This window comes from Embiotoca jacksoni, unplaced genomic scaffold, assembly GCF_022577435.1.
Source record: "Embiotoca jacksoni isolate LCO1_2020_lvr unplaced genomic scaffold, fEmbJac1.0.p SCAF_2, whole genome shotgun sequence".
Taxonomy (NCBI): domain Eukaryota; kingdom Metazoa; phylum Chordata; class Actinopteri; family Embiotocidae; genus Embiotoca; species Embiotoca jacksoni.
Genome location: NW_027185340.1, coordinates 25,009,265 through 25,029,555, shown reverse-complemented (window position 1 = coordinate 25,029,555; position 20,291 = coordinate 25,009,265). Strand labels below are relative to the sequence as shown.

General features: G+C 45.4%; 1 protein-coding gene across 1 annotated transcript in view; it reads left to right on the top strand.

Annotated features, from left to right (window-relative positions):
• The first annotated feature begins 6,848 nt into the window (after positions 1-6,848).
• Positions 6,849-20,291, top strand: part of lypd6 (LY6/PLAUR domain containing 6) — a 29,893-nt gene continuing 16,450 nt past the window's right edge. The window contains exon 1 of the mRNA XM_069155188.1: positions 6,849-7,048. The gene's annotated coding sequence lies outside the window, so the exon portion shown is untranslated. The remainder of the gene's footprint in view (positions 7,049-20,291) is intronic.

Below are 20,291 nucleotides of genomic sequence, written 5' to 3'. Positions count from 1 at the left end.
ACTAGAAGGGAATGGTCCAGTACAGCTCGTGCTTTCTGCTGACACCGCCCCGATCAACCTGTTTAGCTCCCGCTCCATCCTCCCCTCACTCCAGAACAAGACCCTGATACTTCAACTCCTTCGCTTGAAGCAGTCCACCGGTTTCCGTCAGAGCACCGTGGCCTCAGATTTGGAGGTGCTAACCCTGATCCCTGCCACTTCACACTCAGCTGCAAACCGCCCCAGTGAATGCTGAAGGTCACGGTCCGATGAGGCCAGCGGGACTACATCATCTGCAAACAGCAGAGAAGCGATCCCGACACCTCCAAACCCGAAGTTCTCCTCCCCCCGGCTGCTCCCAGATATCCTGTCCATGAAGGTCACAAACAGGATGGGTGACAAAGGACAGCCCTGGCAGAGGCCAACACCCACCGGAGGCCAACACCCATTGGAAACGAGTCCAACTTATTGCCGAGAATACGAACACAGCTCCTACTGCGGTCGTACAGAGACCGGATGGCCCGTGGCAACGGCTCCGGCACCTTGTACTCCTGCAGCACCCCCGGTCTGCTGGTCCACAGGCATTGATCCCAACCTGCACGCTACATTGAAGAGGCGTGTCAGTCAAGACAACCCAACAATGTCTGGAGCCCTCAGCATCTCAGGGCGGATCTCATGGACCCTCGGCGCCTTGCCGCAGAGGAGCTGCTTGACTACCTCAGAGACCTCCGCCAGGCCTGCTGAGAACAGCCTGAGGTGAGTCCTGCTGTCCCTTCCTGAGGCGGCGGATGGTTTGTCAGAATGTCCTTGACTCCTTTCTCCATAGCCAGGAGACCCTGGGCCAGCCAGACCCGAAAGGCCTTCTTCAGCTGGACAGCCCCCCTCACGCTCGTCTTATGTCCATCAAAAGAGTTATTGCGTGCTATGATTTGTTTTTTACCACCAGATCTTCAAACAATTGTTGAATTGGGGAAAAAGTGGCCTCTTAAATTATATTACCTACCTGTTTCAGCCCATCATTACTTTCTACTTCATTGGGGTACATTCAAGGTTGGTGTGCTGTTCAGATGGCTCTGTTGATGTGGGGGACAGTATTTGATCATGTAGCAGCTTCACAGTCAAAGATTAACAGCTGCTCACACTGACAAAACAGGCAAAGCTAACATGGTCTGAGGATTATTCATTTTCCTGCAGTTTTGTATCTGTGTGTTCATACAGAGGGAAATAGTTGTACGTTGACATGATTTCAGAAACTCAACGACAGCAACAGTTCCTTTTGGGAGGTACTTGAGGACAGGAGGATGCTCTGAGAGATTATACCAGAGATACAGATGCTACTCGCATCACTGTCACTCACATAATCACTGGAATTAAGCAAACCCTCCTGGGAATTACTGCTGTGACGAAACAGCTTTCGGTCTCAGACCATGTCAGGGCAGGTCAGTGTCTGAGTTGAGTATCACACAGTGGAGGACATCCTATACTCTCCTGTCCTGTATTAGCTGCCCCTCTGCACTTGCATCATTTAAGGCTGATCAATCGAGAAATATTTTCATCAAGAAACTACAATTTGGCAGAAGTTGTTCTTATTTTTCTTTCTTTTCACTTTCGGTCTCACATCAGAGCAGATTTCTACATTTTCAGTGTGAAATGTCTCATTTAAAAGATTGTGTTAAGAAAAGAGAAATGAGTGTAATCTGAGCTCTTAGACAGGCGATGCTCTGAAATACCGAACCAACACGCACCAAGTGTCAGCATGTTCCACATCACCAGGACACACTATCGTACAGTGACGTTGTCTCTGAGTCTAGATCACAACGACTCTGAGGAACATGGGCTGTTCTGAGTTAGCAGCATGCTGCCTCACCCTCATTTAAACGTCATCAGACAGTAGCAGTGGTTCAGTGGACCACGAGCTTCGAGCCCCGCTCACCTTCAGAGACATTTGACCACCGGCTGCTGTTTGACAATGCAGATTAATGTGAGATCATAGCCGCAGGTCCTGTTCCAGTTCACTGCACTGCAGTCCAAAGGTGCCTCATACTAAATAAGTGAATAAATAAAGGGGAAAGGTCGGATTTATATGAAATGCTTCAGTTTCAATGACCAAGAATGAGCCACATGCTGCATATTGATCCAGGATCCACGTTATTTTCTGCTGTCAACTACTGATCAGGGACCAGGTAGAGGAAACACTTTCAAACATTGTAGATGGCTCATGCTGGTTGTGGTTGCACACCATTCCTTTAATCTCCGTGATGGTCCATCAGGTTTGTTCCTTCCCCATCGCTCAGATCACCAGAACACACTGCAGTTCATTGTGCGCTTCCTTAAAGTTCACTCTCTTCGTTCCAAACTGGACCGACACCTGATGAGAGGAAGGTCCAGCCTGAACAGCCATGTATCTGGATCACATGACCTCAGAGGTTTCCTCCAGTTCCTACATGAGACTTGGAGAAGCACATGGTAGAAATGGCTGATGATGAACTGCGGTAGATTTTTCTTTTCATTTAGTCCAAACAGACAATGTCCTGCACATTGAAGAAGGTGCTGCTGAGATCTGAGTGCATCTTGTTCCCTTGTGCTCATATTGGACAGTTTGGAGTAAACCAGTGATTCCCAAACTGAGAGACTCCACCTGATGGTGCTCAGCAGCCTGGCTGAAAGTGGGGGTGTCGTCCAGGTGATAGGCAGGTGTGCACTGTGAGCCCACCGAGACGGCTCCAGGTTTTCTGTAAAGCCAACCTGCTTCACTGTGCAGCGATATGAAGCAACAGTTTGGAGGCAGAACTTTCACTGCAGGTATTTTGGGTTGTTTCAGACTCTGTCTCCGGCTCTCAGGCTGCCCACACTAATCTCACTCCGAGCCTCTCCTTCATCAAAGTCTGAACTTCAGGCTTTTCCCTCATTTCAGCAGCAACAGCGGTCCAGAAACATCACAGAGAACAAACGGTGCAGTTTATGACCAAAATCCGAAAACACTTGTCATCTCGATTACAAAGTGAAATGTTGGTAAAAAGTAAGTCTATAACAGGCTCCAATAATCCGACTCACCAGTGATGGATGTCATCCAAAACAACAACAACAAACAACAGCAAGACGTTACCTGGATGCTCTCAGCTGTGTGGAGGAGTCCTTCCTCCCAGTTTATTAAATACCTGCATCTTCACACAGCAGCGGGATCCGTAGGAGCGTCTCCGAACTGACGGATGCACACGTTTCCACAGGAAACACAACAGTAGCAACTCCATGAGTTCCTGTGGTCCGTGCAGGGCTGCACTCCTCCCTGCTCTCTCCTTGGTTTCCTTCTCTCCCTCCCCTTCTCCTACCTCCTCTATGTTTCCATCTCCAGCCTTTATTTGTCTATTTGTTATTTAGTCAGGAGGCCGTAACATTGTTAAGAGTGAAGATCAGGACGTCACAGCACATCCCAATGAAGTCACCTTTCTTCCCCTCAGACCGGTGAGCTCTCAGAGTTCAACTGTTGTTCCACAGATCCTGTTTGGACTTTACAAGCAAAATACAAACCAGAATACAGTCAGTGAGTAAACTGTTATCGTAGCATCAGACGTTTTCTCACAGCGTTGATATTACTGAAAGACGTCGGGGTGTTTTGTCGCTGTCGTCTGTCTTCAGATGGTCTGAAAGGACAATGTATGTATGAACTGAGGAAAAGGAACCGATCGTTTTTTACAATTCAGCTGCACGTGAAGTTTTATACCGATCATATCCATATCTGGCATCGATTAGTCAGACTGGCTACGTTAGCAACAAGGCTAACTACACCTCTGCTAACTGAGAGGAGAAAGCCTGTTGAGCTGCGATGTCTCTTTATATAAACTTATCTCGTGCGCACATATTAATTAAAATGTGCCAATGATTTACTATCCATTTAGTATCTCGTGGAAACGATTTAATAATTGTTTTCTATATGTTCACTCCAGAGCTCCACAAGTTTCTTTAGCTGCGTGAAAAGTCTCTCTGGATGCTGCGTACCGGACTTTATTTTGACGACACCAAACCTGTAACGGCATCTGATGTCGGTGTCGTCCGTCCCGTCACCGACCACGACAGGTCGACGTCCTCCTCCTTCATGTGGTTCCAGGCAGAGAGGAGTCGTACAGAGAACTGATGCTGAAGCATCACACGTGTTATGAGGCAAAAGCTACAAAACAGGATGTTGGTGTTGAGTCAGAGAAAAGCTCATTGCAGGAGTCTCATCTGAACTTTTACATTCGAGTTCATTATGATTTACTTTTCTGTCACAACACGTTTGTCTTTCCTCACACAACTTTGAACATTTCCTCTCATTCATATTTTAGGAGCAACCCAAAGAGTTGAATATTATTTTACTCAGTGACTTTTCAGCAACATCAGAGCTTCACCCTCCATGAGACACACACACACACACACACACACACACACACACACACACACACACACACACACACACACACACACACACTCACACAAACACACACACTCACACAAACACACACACTCACACAAACACACACACACACACACACACACACACACACACACACACCACACCACACACTCACACAAACACACACACTCACTCACTCACACACACAGAGCATCAAACACGTCCCTTGTCCCGTATCCAGTGTCCCATGTCCCATGTCCCATGTCTCATGTCCCAGTGGTCTGTCCGTTGCCTGAGACTCATCTCAGTGCTGCATTTGACACCAATGATGACGTTTACTAAAAAGAGACTGCAGCATGTCATTGGGATGAAAGCAACCGTCCTGTCTCAGAGGGACGCTGACAGACGAGTCAATGCGTTTGTTACCTATTTTAATTCTTTGTTATCAGGACGTCCCAGTAAATCTCTGACAGCGAGAGTACTGCTGGGATTCAGCCAAGCAGATGTGACACACTGGGGACCGACTACTTCACTGCAGGGTCATCCAACTTTTACTGCAACTACAAACACAACAAGAACAGCCTTGTACTTTTTATATATATATAAACTTTATTTACAAATTCCAAAATACAAAGGGTTCATCATTTCAATGAGTGGAGAGACTGCTCCAGGTGGACAATAAGAGGAAAAAGGAAAACACAAAAAAAGACATTAAAAGGCAAAGAACAGAAAATAAACACGTTACAAGTCAGATTTGTTTGACAGGAAGCTCTTTATGTTGTAATGACGCCTCAATAGAAGATGAACTCCACCCAAGGAGAACAGCCTGGAGGAGCATCAGCGTTGTCTCACGTCATGTCGTGAAGGAGTACAGCGGCAGTCACGGAGATCCTGTTGACTACACCGCCATCTGCTGGACAAATGTAACATCGCACTACAACTTCTCAAAGCAGGTGACACTAAACACCTTTCTCTCAACCAGGGGTGTCCAAACTACGGGTAAATAGACCCATCTCCTTGTTCCCTTCTTTTTCCCTCTTTATACAGGGCTGTGAAGGGGGATCACCATCCTGACTAAAAAGCAATCTGAGGCAGCTGTTTTGAGAACGAGCCGTTAACCCTTTTTGTAACAAAATGAATGAAAACCCGTTAATGGAAAGTTGTGATGGAGGCTGTTTTTTTATTTAAGCATATTCAATTATCAAGCATAAATTACCTACATTTGATTGATTTTGTTAACTTTAATATTGGCCCAGCCTTTCGTATATTTTTCTGTATTTGGCCCTCAGTGAAAAAAGTTTGGACACCCCTGCTCTAAACCAAATACTCAGCAGCCTGAACCCATTTATTGAATCACAAACTCTTCTGACAAAATGTGGAACAATTTTCACAATTTTCAGATCTCATTGAGATTCAGAAACATCCACCTCCAGAGCCAGAGACACCTGCAGAGACAGACAGGAAAAAGACACAAACACAGAGACATTACTATAAAATACAGCATTTATGCACTCAATTTAGTAACATTTACATAGTTGTCATATAACCGACTGCAATGTGCACGTACTCCATCTGATATAATCACACACTGAAGAATAATACACCATTTAATGCAAATGTAGTTACATTAATGCACAAAAAACACAAAGTATGAGATCAGGGTGTCGGGCCGTGTTACATCTGCCCTGGATACACCTGTTCATCACGGCAGGGAGTCTTCCCCGTCACAGCGCTGGAGTGAAGGATACAACGGCTTTCACTCACACACTCTTTATTTTCAGTATTTTTAAATGCAATTCAGCAAACTCAGCTGATGCTGAATGGATCTGTGAAATGTTCTTGTGTTGGGTCTGTAAGTTTCAGCTCTTCAGCCTCAGGAGAAGCTTCAGCTGTTTCAATTTATTCAGTTTAAATGAACTTTCATCAGGATTCAACACTTCAAATCTCTCTGACACAGTTGGTATCAATGAAAGCACAAAACTGAGTCTAGTTGAGGAAGGTAGATGAGTTCTCTGGCATTTCAAAACATTCAGAATAAAACGTTTTATAGTTAAATAGATGTGTTTGAAAATATGTTCAAATATTGCTCATAAAAACATGAATGAATGTTGATGTTTCATGTTTTGTATTATACAAACAGCTGTTCCCGACCCAGAAATCTGATTGGTCAAATCATCATGACATCACACCCTACTCATCACTAGAAACATCACTCCAATCTTAAAAACACGAGTCCATGTATATCTTTTTTCATCAGATATCTTAGTTACAACCAGAGTCGCTGACCCCCGGACCTCCCCACAGGTCTCCCCCGGACCTCCCCCGGGTCTCCACCCGGGTCTCCCCCGGACCTCCCCCGGGTCTCCACCCGGGTCTCCCCCGGACCTCCCCCGGGTCTCCCCCCGGATCTCCCCTGCCAATGAGAAGCAGAAGCAGCCTGCTTCTCATTGGGCAGCGACCTCCGGTAGGAGCAGAGCTGCACTACACCACCGTCCCCTGCCGTCAAACGGACAAGCTGCTCCTCTGTTCCGACACCGGACGCCGACTCCGTGTGACCGAGCCTATCCGACAGCGGGACAATAATCCCGGGAGTTAACTAACCGGAGGAGTGGAGTAGTTCTTCCACGCTGGAGGAGACGAACATTGACCGGGTCGGACCGGAACCTGCAACCTGTTCAGGTGAGTTCTGTGATTCTGCAGCTCTGTGGACAGCAGTCACAAAATAAAGTCTGAGAACAGCCTGGTATCTATCTATCTATCTATCTATCTATCTATCTATCTATCTATCTATCTATCTATCTATCTATCTATCTATCTATCTATCTATCTATCTATCTATCTATCTATCTATCTATCTATCTATCTATCTATCTATCTATCTATCTATCTATCTATCTATCTATCTATCTATCTATCTATCTATCTATCTATCTATCTATCTATCTATCTATCTATCTATCTATCTATCTATCTATCTATCTATCTATCTATCTATCTATCTATCTATCTATCTATCTATCTATCTATCTATCTATCTATCTATCTATCTATCTATCTATCTATCTATCTATCTATCTATCTATCTATCTATCTATCTATCTATCTATCTATCTATCTATCTATCTATCTATCTATCTATCTATCTATCTATCTATCTATCTATCTATCTATCTATCTATCTATCTATCTATCTATCTATCTATCTATCTATCTATCTATCTATCTATCTATCTATCTATCTATCTATCTATCTATCTATCTATCTATCTATCTATCTATCTATCTATCTATCTATCTATCTATCTATCTATCTATCTATCTATCTATCTATCTATCTATCTATCTATCTATCTATCTATCTATCTATCTATCTATCTATCTATCTATCTATCTATCTATCTATCTATCTATCTATCTATCTATCTATCTATCTATCTATCTATCTATCTAACTACCTACCTACCTATCTACCTATCTATATCTATCTACCTATATATATATATATGTGTATATATGTATATCTGGGACGGATGAGGACATATTAAAGTGGGTTCAGTCTCTGGGACGGATGAGGGGATGTTATATATTATATATATATATATATATATATATTAAAGTGGGTTGAGTGGGACAGCCTTCTCCACCCTGACCTCCTCGTCGGCTCCATTGGTTCAATATGGAGCTCAACAATGAAGACATGATTCAGTGGAAACAGTAAACAATAGAATTGATCCTTTTATTTCAACTCCAGTAAAATAGAATGTGTCTATTGTTGTTAACAAGGCTTTAAAGACAAAGAGGGCTCTGCTGTGATGAATATTTCTTATGAATAAATCCCTCACTTTGCCATATATCACTCTTCATCTTCATTAGGTTCATGATTAGTAGTCAGGAATGATTATCATAACTCATAACTCCACAACCTAGGAGGCCCCGCAGCCTCAGCTCCATGTTTAGGGGGTTATGTGTTATATATATATATTATCTATCTACCTATCTATCTGTCTGTCTGTCTATCTATTTATTTATCTATCTATCATGTCGGCCTATATAGGTGTATCTGTGTGTGTGTGTGTGTGTGTGTGTGTGTGTGTGTGTGAGTGTGCGTGTGCGTGTGCGTGTGCGTGTGTGTGTGCGTGTGTGTGTGTGTGTGTGTACTGCTGGGTCTTTTCTTCACAGACCCATTTTTCAGTCCCGTCAGTGGAACAGCTCCAGACTTCATCCATCACTCAGCAGGCAGACGGCCGAATCCATCACTGCTGCAACATTAATGTAATCAGCATGCAGATTTAGAGGGAAGTGGATGTAGTGAGACGAGATGATTAAAAACTACATCTCAATCTTTAGGGTTATTACTTTATTACAATTTCTCACCAGGCAGTTAGGACAAGAGGAAATATGACTAAAAACAAAGCCAGACATGTAATAATAGTAAATACAAGAACAACAGGAACATAATAATAACAATAATAATGATTATAATAATAACACATTAGATGAATGGAAAATGTATAAGTACAAATATTTCAGTGTGGTCAAAATGCTAAAATGGAAACGTGCAAAAATTGGTTAACTGTCTGTAAGGTAAATAAAATTACAACCCTGTTTTCAAAATAAGTTGGGATGCTCTGTAAATAAAAATGTAAAAAGAACAAAATGTAAATAAAAACGTAATGTTCTGTTTTCAACATGATTTGCAAATAATTGCAAAGACAATATGTCAAAGGTTGAAACTCAGAAATTGTTTTTGTTTTGAAAAATATATGCTTGTGTAAAGCTACAATAAACACCTGATGGAACATCTGACAACTAATCAGGTTACCATAGCGACAGATCAGTAACATGTTTGGGTATAAAAAGATGATTTCAGAGAGGCAGAGTCTCTCAGCAGTGAAGATGGGGAGAGGTTCACCACTCTGTGAAAGACTGTGTTGGAAAATAGTTCAAAAATCTAAGAATAATGTTCCTCAACGTAAAACTACAAAGAATTAGTGGATTTCATCGTCTACGGTTCATAATATCATTAAAAGATTCAGAGAATCTGGAGAAATCTCTGAACACAAGGGACAAGGATGGAAACCAATATTGGATGGTGGTGATCTTCGGGCCCTCAGGCAGCACTGCATTAAAAACACACTATTCTGGAGTGGAAATCACTGCATGGGCTCAGGAACACTTGTGAAAACCATCGTCTGTGAACACAGTTTATCGCTGCGTCCACAAATGATGTTAAAACTCTCCAAAGAAGAAACCAGATAGAAACATGATCCAGAAACACCGCCGCCTTCTCTGGATCGAGATCATTGAAGATGGACTGAGGTGAAGTGGAAAACTGTCCTGAGGTCTGATGGATCACAATCTGAGATTCTGTTTTGAAATGTGTTGCTGCCATCAAATTTAAAATAAGCATATATTTTTCAAATAACAATAATATTTCTCAGTTTCAACATCTGATGTGTTGTTTTTGGTCTATTTTCAATTAAATATGTGTTTATGTGATTTACAAATCATCATATTATGGTTTTATTTACATTTTAGATTCAGAGTCAGACAACTTTATTTATGCCAAAAGGGCAATTCAGTTTTACAATCTCCCTCGACAATTCACGGCATCTCAACTTTTTTGGAAACTGTTTTTTATGCACTCTCGTCCCAACACAGTGACGGTCAGGTGTTTAAACCCAGAACAAGTCAAACTCAGCTGTTTCTTGTGCCGTCAGCCTGATTTCTCCTTCTCAGAACAAACGTGCCGCTCTTTTTTTCTGTCTTTGCATCAACCATGTTTCCTCAAACTCAACGCTCTTTTCATTAAACATCACACTTTCTCACTTTCTTTTTTCCTTAGAAAACATAAATAGCTCATAATGATTGTACTACAGTGGTGCTTGAAAGTTTGTGAACCCTTTAACATTTCTGCATACGAGGGTGGATCAAAAAGTTCAGAGATAATTTCACCTTCAGATTTGCTGCTGATCATAGAGGCTTGCATGCCACTCATATCTGAAATTGGATCATTTCCGTTCAATAAATAAACAACTAAGTCATATTTTTGTTATCTTATTTGTTTAATTGGGTTCTCTTTCTCTGCTTTCATGACTTGTGTAAACATATATTGATGTTTTAGGTGATATTTATGCAGAAATATAGAAAATTCTGGAGTTCCCAACCTTCAAGCAGCACTTTTAGTGCTGTTCAGGGTGTTTGGATTTGAGAGCGCAGGAACAACATGTGTCCAGTGGAGGTTTGCTGACAAGACACAAAAAGGATGTGTTGAGATATTTGTGCTGCGATGTCCACAAATGGCTGTTGTGTAATGGAAAGAATGGTGATAAATAGAAATCAAATGATTGCTGTCAATTATGAGAGAAAAATACATGAAATGTTCCAAAACAGAGCTTTGAAGTTTGCGGCGTGGTTAAATGTGCTAAAAGAAATTAGCATCAGAAGTGTTCCTGTAGAGTCCAGTCGGGTCGGTCGTCCTGTGTTTGGACACCTGTAGCAGTGAAACCTGATCTGTGGCCACATCAATGGGATGTCTGTGTCTCTTTTTCTTCTCTTACAGAGAGCTTCAACAGCTGTCAGAGCTGCTTCTCTCTGTAGATCCTTGCGCTGTAGCTCACAACAATTTCATGTCGTTAACTATAGAGGAGAACGTGTTTGATATATAACTCTCAAAACATAGTGTCACACAGTTAACGCATGTAAACGTGAATGAATCAAAGTTAGCAGACTTTTTGACCGTATTTCATGACCTTATTCAGCTTATAGGACTTTTGTCAAACGTCATCACGTGGCCTCAGTGTGAAACTATAGTCTGAAGTAACATGATGACAACATCAACAGCACGAACCCCCCCCCGCTCAAAGACTACCGGCATGAAGACAGTGTGTAGGGTGAAACGTGCACGATGCCCTGAGCGAATAACTCAGTGACAGACGGCTCGGGTGGTCGAGTGGTTGGTGGTTCGATCACCGCTGCTTCCTGTTCACAAGCTGAAATTGTAGTAAAGTCTGTATTTCTGTTATTTTGAGTTTTCATGTTCATTTCATTCTTTTATTTTGAAACTCACCTTGTCTTTTCACTTCCCCGTGTTGTCCCACTGTTATAATTGTCTTCCCCGTCCTCGTGTCTGTAAAGTCACCAGCTGCCTTACCTCCTGTGCCGCATCGTTATTGTCCTTCGTGCCAGCGTTTTCCTCGTGTTCGTGAGTGACTTTGTGTCCTGTCTAGGTTTCTTTGTGACCAAGTCTTTTTGCTTTACCCTTTTGTACTGCCACTGATTTTGCCGCTTCACCTGGTATTTTGCCCTTCAGACTGGATTTCTGTGCTTTGGCTCTGGATTTCCGTGATGGTATGTTTGCTTTGTTTTACACCTGTGATCTCGAGTGAAGTACTTGAACTTTTACACCTATGTTTCTAGTTGTGCTTTTCGGTCTAGACCAATCATCAACCATCAGTGATGTCATCAACCATCAGTGAGGTCATCGTTGGTTTGTGAACGTTATGAATCCTCCAGTTCAGATTCTGTCCGTCACCATCTTGCTAGTTCGGAGCGGTTTGGAGCAGGAAGTGACCATATTTGGACGAGCTGGGGGAGGAGCCAGCGGTGGATCTGACCGATCTGATTGGAAACCTGATGATACTACGTCCCACCCACCGATAGCTGTAACCTGACTCCACCTGTCAATCAAACAGACACACCCTCAAAAACAGGTCTTCTTGAATCTTCTTTTCTAATGAATGAGGGATTATTTTCAGATGGACCTCCAGAAAACTAATAAGAAGGAGTGACTTTAGCTAACAACACCGAGATAACTGATGGACACATTTTATTCACTTTGGATTTGATGAGAGAAGTTGAATGGGAGTCTATGGAGCCGGAGGCTTTTTGGAGCCGACCTCTAGTGGCACTCGCTGGTATTGCAGCTGAAGACACTTCTGCATCGGAACCATTTTACAGACCTGAAGCTACGAACACTTTTATATCCAGTCTGTGGTCCAAACCTTGTGACTTCATAACAGAAATGTCTTTGGGGAAGACACTGAACCCCAAGCTGCTCCTGATGGCAGCCGATCACCTTGCATGGCAGTTCATGGCACTTTGAGATCGCTAAGGTGATAAAGCCTGATATAAGTACTGACTATTTACCATCACATAAACAATATACAACAAACAACACAGCTAAAGCCCACAAACACCATCAAAAATAGCAAAAATAGAGCCATCATTGTTTTTGCAGTTGATAAATGGCATTTTCTTCTATTTGAACACTCTGCATTCTCAAACATGACAGACTGTGAGAAACAGCAGAAGTGTATACCTCATTAAAGGTGCAGGTCACCGCTGGTGATTCTACATGAATATCGTCACCAGACCCAGAATGCACCCATTAGTTGTGTATTGGCTGTGGGTGTGTTTGATTTAGTGTGCTTGCCATGTGGAGCATTAAATAAGTAAATTTGATGTAATTGATTGATGATGCTGAGATGTAGTGTTGTTAACCCTTATAATTACCCACAGTGCAGTTATCGTTCACTTTTTTGCATTGCGGTACATTACTGTTGTGTTCACATTGTGCCGCTGGGGCTTGGGGCTCTTGTGCAGCCACGCCTGGAAAGTGAGAGATGAGTTATACTTGGAGAGAAGTAGTTAATGCTCAGTACATCCGCATGACCTCACTGGAAGGTGGAGTGTGAAATCAGCCATCACAAAGACACATGATCATTTACACCTTAAGATAACAACCCACACAGTCTGTGTCATTCAACACCGTTTCCAAAAGAGTTGGGACGCTGTGTAAAATGTAAATAACAACAGAATGCGATGATTTGCATATCACATTTTATTGTTGTATAAAAAGATGTGCTCATTTTGAATTTGATGGCAGCAACATGTCTCAAAAAAGTTGGAACAGGATCAACAAAAGACTGGAAAAGTTGTGTAAAGATGAAAAAAACAAACCTGGTATAACATCTAATTTAAGCTCATTTAAGATGGACTGAGGTGAAATGGAAAACTGTCCTGTGGTCTGATGAATCAAAATCTGAAATTCTTTTTGGAAATCATGGACGTTGCATCCTCCAGGTTAAAGAGGAGAGGGACCATCCAGCTTGTTATCAGCTCAGTTAAAAAGCCAACTGGTCTCCTCAGTTCCCAAAAGTTTACAGAGTGTTGTTACAAGAAGAGGTGATGCAGCTCAGTGGTGAACATGAACATGGAACAACTTATTAGAGGCGTGTTGCTGCCATCAAATTCAAAATGAGCAAACATTTTTATAAAACAATAACATTTCTCCATTTCAACATTTTATATGTTGTATTTGGTCTATTTTTATTTAAATATGGGTTCATGCAATTTGCAAATCATTGTATTTAGTTTTTATGTACATTTTACGCAGTGTCCCAACTGTTTTGGAAACAGGTTCTATTTCATTCACTTTTATGTATTGACTGAACAATCACAGCTAAAATTTTCATATGATTTTGGGAAAATGGCTTTGTGATTCATAAAAAAAAAAGGTGCACTCGACTGGATTAATCCACTGATTAAAAACGTTGTATTAAAGCTTGTTCGTCTTGTTTCAGCATGTTACAGCATTTGTTAATTACAGTGTCATAAAGTGAAAGCCAACTCACTCTCTCTTTCAATCAGTCACTCGGAGCCGTTGCTATGGATCCCTGGACTCCTGGTCTTGGAGTGAGGTGTAGAGCTCAGGTGTGATAAGAATCTGAGGGAGGAAACTCGATGCGGTCCAGAGTAGCTGCGGAGAGTCCAGCTGCTTTGTGTAGAGGTCAAAAGGTTGCGTGTTACAAGAGGCTGTGACTCTGCAGCTCAGAGCTTTGTTACTCTGTTTTTGTGACATCGCCTTTCACTACAATCGGATTTTGGCATCAACGTTCGTGACATTATGTCAGTGAGCAGTGTGTCTCATCAGCAGAGGGCAGAAACTGCCTGAAGAGGGTGGAAGCCAAAGACAAGATGGTTCTACACAGGTGAGAGTGCAACACGACTCCTCCTGTCTGACAACGTGCTGTCTCTGATTAGAAACCAGTGAAGACCCAGCTGCAGCGGGAATTCACTTCAGGTCTCATCTCAGCATCCTGTCCTCATGAGCAGTCACATTTACTGTCTTAAAGTGAGTCTCTTTAACTTCTGAAAGGAGAAATAAAGCAGTCTGTGGTGTGTAGAGCTCAGTGCGATACACCGTGTGTTTCAAAGGTGTTACGGTGTCCTCAGGGGAAGCTGTGTGAAGTCGGACGTATGTCAGACAGTAGTTTCATTGTTAGTGATACAATGAAATTTCAATGTCACAAATAGAAAGTAAAACTGTAAGCAGTGATATGTGGGCTCGAGCACCTGTGGCCGTCGGGAAGCAGGCGTGACGGGGGTTGATGCAGCCGTGGAGTTTACCATGCTTCATGTATGTGCCACGCTTCGACAGGTTTTAAGCATCAACTTCCTGTGTCGTGGCGAAACATCTTTGACAAAAACACAGTCTTCTCAATATATCATTGTAGCAAGGTTGGTGCTACCGGGGTCTCTCCTGGACACAGATGACACGCTCAGTCGTACCTTCGGGTGTAAAATGCTTTTATTTGCCCGGCCCATACACCAATGTCTCTGTGCAACCGCTTCTCTCCTTCCTCCTTCTCCCTGCTCCCTTTATAGGGGAGAGCTCATCAGTCCGTATTCGGCTCAGCTGTGCTCATTACACCGGCCCGGCACCGTTCCCTGAACCACTCCTCCCACTCTCTACCCCCTGCAGCTGAGCTAACCACACCCCGCCACCACATACCCCCACTGCCCGACTTAGGGCGGGGAGCCATCCGGCCTAACCCACTCCCCTTCCCCACCTGAGAGCAGGAGAGGAAGTCGGCCACAGTCATCTGCGCCCCTGGCCTATGGATCACCTTAAAGTTGAAAGGCTGTAACACCAGATACCACCGAGTGATCCGGGCGTTGGTATCTTTCATGCGGTGGAGCCACTGGAGCGGAGCGTGGTCCGAACAGAGGGTGAATGAGCGTCCCAGCAGGTAGTACCGCAGGGAGTCGACCGCCCACCGGATGGCCAGGCACTCTTTCTCCACTGTGCTGTACCTGGCCTCCCTCTCCGATAACTTCCGGCTGATGTACACAACAGGGCGGTCCACCCCCCGCACCTGCTGGGACAAAACAGCCCCCACTCCTCTGTTCAACGCATCAGTCTGCAGAGTAAAGAGGAGAGAGAAGTTAGGGGTGTAGAGAAGTGGTTCCCCACAGAGAGCCTGTTTTACCTTCTCAACCGCCCGCTGGCACTGCTCCGTCCACTGGACCGGATCTGAGGCACCTTTCCGGGTCAGGTCGGTCAAGGGACTGGTCAGCTCCGCGAAGCCTGGGATGAACCGTCTGTAATACCCCGCCAGCCCCAAAAACTGCCTCACCTCTTTTTTTTATCTTGTGCTGCGGACAGGCCACGATAGCAGCAGTCTTGTCCACCTGAGGGCGCACCTGCCCGCCGCCCAAGTGGTACCCCAGATATCGTACCTCCCTCCGTCCAACTGCACACTTCCCTGGGTTGGCAGTGAGCCCAGCCTTCCTCAGGGACTCCAGAACCGCGCCCACCTGCTGCACATGCTCCGCCCAGGTGGTGCTGTGGATGATGACATCATCCAGGCAGGCGGCAGCATATGCAGCATGCGGCCGCAGCACCCGGTCCATGAGGCGTTGGAAAGTGGCCGGGGCACCGAACAACCCAAAGGGAAGTGTGGTGAATTGGTATAATCCAAACGGAGTGGAGAAGGCTGTTTTTTCCTTGGACTCTGGTGAGAGAGGAATCTACCAGTAGCTCTTGGTTAAATCCAGTGTCGTGAAGAAACGTGCAGTGCCCAGTCGGTCCAGGAGTTTGTCGACCCGGGTCATTGGGTACACATCAAATCGGGACACATCATTCACTCTGCAATAGTCCACACAGAACCAAATAGATCCATCCTTCTTGACAATAAGAACAATGGGGCTACACCAGGCACTGTTGGACTCTTCTATTACTCCCATCTCCAGCATAGCAGCCAATTCCCTCTGAACCACTTTTCTTTTGTGTTCAGGTAACCTGTAGGGTCGTAACCGCACCGTCACACCTGGAGACGTCTCAATGTTGTGCACTATGAGGTTTGTGCGACCTGGCAGGAGGGAGAACAGGTCAGCAAACTGCTTCTGCAACTGGGCAACGTCTGTTCTGGGCGTCATAAGGGAGCGAGGCAGGATTGGTAGATTTTGGAACCTCTGGCCCCAGCTCCTCTCTCTCAGATACCGCGGACACCAGAGAAACAGATTCCGCCTCCCTCCATGCCTTTAAGAGGTTGAGATGGTAGAGCTGTGTAGCTCTGCCCCTGTCAGAATGCACTACCTCATAGTCGACGTCACCTACTCGCTGTGTGACCACAAAGGGCCCTTGCCACTTGGCGAGGAGTTTTGAGCTGGAAGAAGGAAGCAATACAAGTACCTTTTCTCCCGGTGTGAATTGCCTCAGCTTGGCCCCTCTGTTGTGGATGTTCCTGGGCCTGGAGCAAATTCTCCCGTGACAGCTGACCCAGGGTGTGGAGTTTTGCTCGCAGGTCCAGGACGTACTGCATTTCACTTTTGCCGGGGCTTGGACCTTCCTCCCAGTTTTCCTTAAGCAGGTTGAGCACCCCCCGTGGTTTCCTGCCAAACAGCAGTTCAAAGGGAGAAAATCCCGTCGAGGCCTGGGGAACCTCCTGCACTGGAAACAACAGAGGATCAAGCCATTTATCCCAATTGGGTTCATCTTCGTGAATAAATTTACACATCATTGACTTTAAAGTCTTATTCAGATGCTCCACAAGCCCGTCAGTCTGTGGGTGATAAACACTGGTCCCAATAGACTTAATGCCCAGTAATCCATAAAGTTCTCTCAGTGTTCGCGACATGAACTGGGTGCCCTGGTCAGTCAGAATCTCTTTCAGGATTCCGACTCGGGAGATGACTTGAAACAGAGCCTGCGCAACACTCTTTGCCGAAATGCTGCGCAATGGCACTGCCTCGGGATATCATGTTGTGTAATCCACTAGGACTAAGACAAAGCAATATCCATGTGCACTCCGGTGAAATGGCCCGATGAAGTCCATGTCAATACGGTCAAATGGAACCTCCATCAAGGGTAGCGGATGTAAAGGCGCCCTCGGAATGGCCGGCTGGTTTACCAGCTGACACTCCGGGCAAGATGCACACCAACGGCGCACATCCCCCCGGATGCCCGGCCAGTAAAACCGGGCCATTATCCGGTCCAGAGTTTTCTCATATCCCATGTGGCCACCCATCAGGTTATAGTGAGCCGCCTGGAAAATCATTTCCCGACGGCTTTTCGGCATCAACAACTGGGTGTTTTCTTGACCTGTTTGAGTGTCACGACTCACAGTCTGTCCCTAATCAATGAAAAGTGCGGGTATGACAGCGCTGCGTCAGGGCGCACCAGCTGACCATCAATTCTTATCACTTGGTCAAAGGTGAAGCGTAGAGTATCGTCCCGAGACTGCTCAAGTGGAAAATCCTCCATGGAGCATAATTTGGGAACCGGTGGAGTCTCCACCGGAGTCTCTGCCGGTTCCCCCTCCCTCTCTGCAGCGTTGGACAACCTCGCGTCACCGCTGAGCACAGCACACATCCCGCATGTCCCTGCCGGTCGTGAACGCACCCCGTACACTGCCCCATTAATTTATGAAACCCGGGCCAATCTGTCCCCAAAGATAAGGCGGGAGCTAACCGCAGCCTTCACTTTATGTTTTTTTCCCCATATCTAATTTCTACAGCCACCACCGGATAATCGTGAACATCCCCATGCACACACTTAATTCTCACCCACGATGCCTCCACCAATGCCCCGGGCCGAACCAGGCTCTGGTGGATCAGCGACTGCATACAGCCCGAATCCACCATCGCCTGCTGTGTACCCCCCTGGATCCTTACCGGAACGTGATACATCGCTCCTGGACCGGGGGAAGGTGTTGGAGGGCCGGCAACCCAAACCGTCTGTCCCGCTTCCATTAATGGACATTCCCTCCGGCAGTGTCCGGGCTGCCCACACCTCCAACACTCCTGCCCTGGTGGTTGAGGAACCCCCTGCAGGTTGGGAAGGGTGCCTGTGGGATCGGTGAACCTGGGGGTTGTTAGTGCCCGCGGAGCTGGCAGGACCCGAGCCACCCCCGGTTGCTGGGTCCTCCTCCGCGGCGCACAAATCGGTCGGGCTGTAGCCGGCGGCCGACCGCCATCCCCCTGCCCATGGGGATGAACCGCGAGGTGGTCCTCGGCAAGGGTGATGGCAGCCTCTAGCGTCACCGGATGGTGGCAGCGGACCCATGCCGCTGTCCTGTTCTCCCACTCTCTACCCCCTGCAGCTGAGCTAACCACACCCCGCCACCACAATCATCACCAACGTCTTGACGCTATTCTGATCCGATTTAATATTTATGTGATCAACCAGCTTGAAGAAGCATGTGAGAGTATGAAAAAAAAAATTACTTTTTCTGTTGCCAGTAGGTGGCGCTATAACGAGAACGGAATATCACCATGCAGATGTCTTCAGGGGAGACTTTTATCAAACATGTCAAGTTTGAGGAAAATCAGACAATGTACATAAAAATTACAGCAACTTTTAGTTTCATGACAAGACGCTCAACGCGGGTCCAGTGGTGGAGAGGTGGAGGAGAGGTTGAGGAGAGGTGGGGTCCAGTGGTGGAGGAGAGGTGGAGGAGAGGTGGGGTCCAGTGGTGGAGGAGAGGTGGGGTCCAGTGGTGGAGGAGAGGTGGAGCTGTCGGATCAAGCAGGTGACCTGCTGCTCGGTCTCTCTCTCAGTTGTTCTGTATAACTGGTTCTGGTTGGTAACAGCTGATGAGGTCGTTCCTGTTTCAGCTCCTTCAGAGGTTTTCCCGTTTTTCGTGGAACCTCCAGGAACTTGAAGACTTGCACTCTTTCCACGTCGTCTCCGTAGACAGAGGGAACGGTGGATTTATCAGCCTCTTCGGCACAAGAGGGCCGTAAGAGGAAATAGGTGTTCGTCACCAGGGCAGATCTGGACAGTTCTGTTCCTGAGGTGGAAACATGCAGGAATATGGAGCTCATCTTCTCCACAGTGTTTAGATGAATGTGTCGGTTTGGCTGTGAGTGGGAGGTCTTTCCACCGAGCCTGTGAGAACCGCTTGCTGAGGTAACTGTAGTTAATGAGCCAGTCCAGACTTCAGCAGGGCATTCAAAGCGTCCGGCTGTGCCACACAAAAGTGCACAAAGAACCAGAGTCACATGCACGTGACAAATGTTCAGATGCTCATTTCTTTCCTCCGTGTGTTTTCTGTCGGTTGTTGAATGAGCCAGTGCTCATGGTGTTGCTTTACTCAACCTGCCTGCAGGATGATCGATGAAAATGCTCTCAGTCGCTGCTCTGTTGGCTCTACAGTCGATCATCCTTTAGTTTTAAACACGAAGCCCCCTCCTACCCTGGGAACATCCTTACTACTTCATTCATCCTCCTTTCTCTTATTATTTCAACACAGAACACCACGAGCAGCAGCTCCACTGTTTGCGTGAGAAATGAGAGCAACCGAATCGAGGCCTTCGCAGTTCTTTGTGTTGTTTTTGTCAGTTTTGTACTTATAACTATATGTTGCATTTAAGCAAACACCACAATCCCAGGCCGGGTAGTGCTCCAACAGACGACCAGTGCACAGGAAGTGGGGTTCATAGGGGCCCTACTCTTTGCCATGTTAATCTGGTAACAGTTAGGTTGTGTGTATTATGTATGATTTCCTGCATGTATCAGATCATGTCCTGTCACGACAAAGTGTGATGACTTCATGTGTACTAAATGCTGGTCTTTACGTTGCGATCATCCTGTGCATTCATGCAATGTCTGCAGAAGGGGAAGAACAGGAAAACC